The 3,547-nt window shown below is 48.1% G+C and overlaps 1 protein-coding gene across 1 annotated transcript in view; it reads right to left on the bottom strand.

The window, feature by feature from the left end:
* The window catches only part of RGS7 (regulator of G-protein signaling 7), a 121,445-nt gene that overhangs the window by 22,506 nt on the left and 95,392 nt on the right, over positions 1–3,547 (bottom strand). The gene's annotated exons all lie outside the window — the stretch shown is intronic.

The following is a 3,547-nucleotide window of genomic DNA, read 5'->3' as shown; positions in this document are numbered from 1 at the left end:
TGAAATTCAAACGGTGGTGTTTATAAGAAATGAAACGTGTTTAGAAACTTGGTAACCATGTCTTTATTTTTATTCATTTAGTTTTCATGATTTTAGCTCCCTCCAAAAATAAGGGGACAAGATAAAGCTTTTCAATAAGACATCAAAAGAACTTAAACATCTAGATGTCCAATCAGCACCATTTTGTAGAAGGCATCACTGTTGCACATTCAATCGTTTCTGTATTCCACTCTCAACTGGAAAAAATCTATTCATGTAAACGGAAGGCTTGTTGCATCTTCTTTACATCATTTCTTAATCGTCCACCGTCAGCCAATTGCTTTGTCACCAGAGAAGAGAGTCTGACCTCTTACCTCGCGACAATGCAAGTACCTGTTCATTCCATCTCCCAGGGGGAGGCGTCTCCTTCCTTGCCAGAGACAGTCCATCTGGGATGACAGATGGAGAAAGGATGGTGACACCAGCCTGGCCATCGAGCATTTATCCAGGACCACCAGCAACTCTCAATAATATCAGGCCATTCCGAGCCCTCTGGGACAGTCCCGGTGACCAGAATACATTTCTCATTTTTCCATAATCCATGCTACTCGAGTCTCATGAAATTCGACCGATGCTCTGTCTATTCTAGATGCTGATTAAGCCACTGGAGGAGGACTATCCACCTTCTGTAAGGCTAGCTCTGGGGGTGCCTCAGGAACACTGCACCCCCCGCTGGCTTTGGTAATGAAGTCTCGCTGGCATCACCCAGGAAACAGCTGGGAAACACAGAAAATCTGAGCCATTGCAAACATGGGTTGCTCTCTCTTCATTGTCTGCCTCCGAAGGTTTCCTGTATGAAGGTCAAGGCGAAGGACAGCCAACCACGGAATGACGCTGACATGACTGCAAACGCTGGGAACCGAAGCGATGATTTTATCACACATCTTTCTACAGCAGTGAGGGCGAACCTTTTGAGCTCGGCGTGCCACCATTTTGAAAAACCCTCACTTCACTCTGGTGCCGTGTCACAGATGGAAATTTTTTGATCTTTGCAACCAGAGTAAAACAAAGACTTCTATTTTTGATATTTATTTTATAGATTTAAATGCCACTTAACAAAGAAAAATCAACCCCCAAAATGAGTTCGCGTGTCAGAGGTTTGCCATCGCTGTTCCAGGCTGTGATTTCGGGGAGGGAAGTACAGCTGTGAACAAAACAGGTGCGAGCTCTGTCCGCCATGAGAAAGTCAAGGCAAGGAGAAGGCAGGGAACACTGCTTCTAACTTCCCTGTACTGGGGGGGTGATGGCCAGGAATGGGGAGATGGGCCCCTGTAATCCCACCCTCTACCTCAAGGGGGCGCCATCGTATCAAGCACTCTTTCAGTCTGTCCTGGTAAAACTAAAGGATGGTAGCTTTACCATCTTTCAAGAATAAAGGTTTTCATCATCTTAAGGGGATGCGAGGGCCTATGTCAAGTAACTGCTCGAAGCTTCAAGGTATCCGAATTCCCGTAAAAGGGCCGAATATCTGCTTTCAAGGGGAGAAAATATAAGAAGAAACAGCAAGAGGGGTGTGGATGGGGAGTGGCTGCATTCGTTTGTTCAGTGAACGGCCCCTGAGTGCCCACCCTGTGCCAAACTTGCCCTAAGTCCCAGGGACACCGCGATGAGCCCAGTCGGCCATCGCTGCCCTTAGCTTGCATCGCATCGGCCTATAGACTCCAGCACGTGACAGACAACGGGCAGTGCTATACATAGTGTAGCAACGACATCGATATTTACTGAACGCTCGGCCTGTGCCAAGTATTACTTAAGTGTTCCCTATACGTCGCACAGTTTAAACCACGCGGTGCTATTACGGGCAGGCGCTATTAATTTCCCCATCTTGCAGATGAGGCCGGGTGGGTTGGATGAGATTAAGTGATTCTTGGTGGAGGCAAGAGTTAAAGTCGGGCCTTGGACAATAAAACCCACACCACTGAAGCATGAGGCTGTGAGAGAGAGACAGGGGGCAGGGATAGACAGAGATGGGGGTGGAGGGACCAAGTTAACTCCACGGGGCAGGATCCTCAAAGGCCTCTCTGCAGAGGTAACATCTGAGTTGAGACCTCAACGGGGAGAACCAACCAGCCCGAGAAAGAGCTGAGGGCAGAGCGTTCCCATCAGAACACAGCAAGGACTGCCCTGTGCAGGGGACCAGCCGGGCTGCCAGAACCGGGAGAGCAGGGTGGGTCCTGGGGGGATTGGGGGTTCAGGCCATGGGCTGCGGTGTGATCGTGGTGTCATGGGCACCTCTGAGGGGTGTGAGCAGTGTGATAGGATGTGACTGACATTTAAAAAATGACTCAAGCCCTAACCAGTTTGGCTCAATGGATAGAGCGTCGGCCTGTGGACTCAAGGGTCCCAGGTTCGATTCCGGTCAAGGGCATGTATCTTGGTTGCGGGCACATATCTAGTAGGGAGTGTGCAGGAGGCAGCTGATCGATGTTTCTCTCTCATCGATGTTTCTAACTCTCTATTCCCTCTCCCTTCCTCTCTGTAAAAAATCAATAAAATATATTTTAAAAAATAAAATAAAATAAATAAGAAATGACTCAAGATGAGTCCTAACCGGCGTGGCTCAGTGGATAGACTGTCGGCCCCTCGGACCGAAGGGGCTCAGGTTGGATTCTGGTCAAGGGCATGCACCTTGATTGATCAATGTTTCTATCTCTCTCACCCAGCGGTTCTCAACCTGTGGGTCGCGACCCCTTTGGCGGTCGAACCTCCCTTCCACAGGGGTCGCCTAAGACCATCCTGCGAATCAGATATTTACCTGACGATTCATCACAGTAGCAACATGACAGTGATGAAGTAGCCACGAAAATAATGTTATGATTGGGTCACCACATGAGGGACTGTATTTAAAGGGCCAGAAGGTTGAGAACCACTGCGTCTAACCCTCTCCTTTTCTCTCTCTAAAATCAATACACATATATTTTTAAAAAATCACTCAAGCTTACATGAGGCAAATGGATTGTGAAAAAAAAAGTGGGTAGCAGCACAATTTAAAAAAAATAATAATACCATAGACAAGAGCCCAACACAGTCACTCTCTGATGGTTGAAACACATTCTGTTTTGCTCCAAATTAATGCACCTGGTTCCTGTTATGATCTAAACGGAATGCAAGCTGGTATGACTCACGTGGTGATTCTGAAAGTTGAGCACAGAACATCCCAGGCGATGGCAAATCTGAAAACAGCTCTGGGTCTGCCGGATGGTGACCCCAATACATAATCTACCCCGGAGGTGACGGCGGCGCCCAGGGAACCAGGGGAAAAAAAACCCTGATTTCATTTACTTATTTTTAATATGTATTTTTATTGATGTCAGAGAGGAAGGGAGGGGGAGAGATAGAAACAGCAATGATGAGAGAGGATCATCGACCAGCTGCCTTCTGCACGCCCCACACGGGGGATCGAGCCCGCAACCGGGAATCAAACCCCAACCTCCCGGTTCGTAGGTTGATGCTCAACCACTGAGCCACGCCGGCCGGGTGGAAAGGCTGATTTTAAATTAAAGACATG

This window comes from Myotis davidii, unplaced genomic scaffold (genome assembly GCF_000327345.1).
Source record: "Myotis davidii unplaced genomic scaffold, ASM32734v1 scaffold875, whole genome shotgun sequence".
NCBI lineage: Eukaryota > Metazoa > Chordata > Mammalia > Chiroptera > Vespertilionidae > Myotis > Myotis davidii.
Note: the sequence above shows the minus strand (reverse complement) of the source record. Positions and strands in the feature narration are given on the sequence as shown.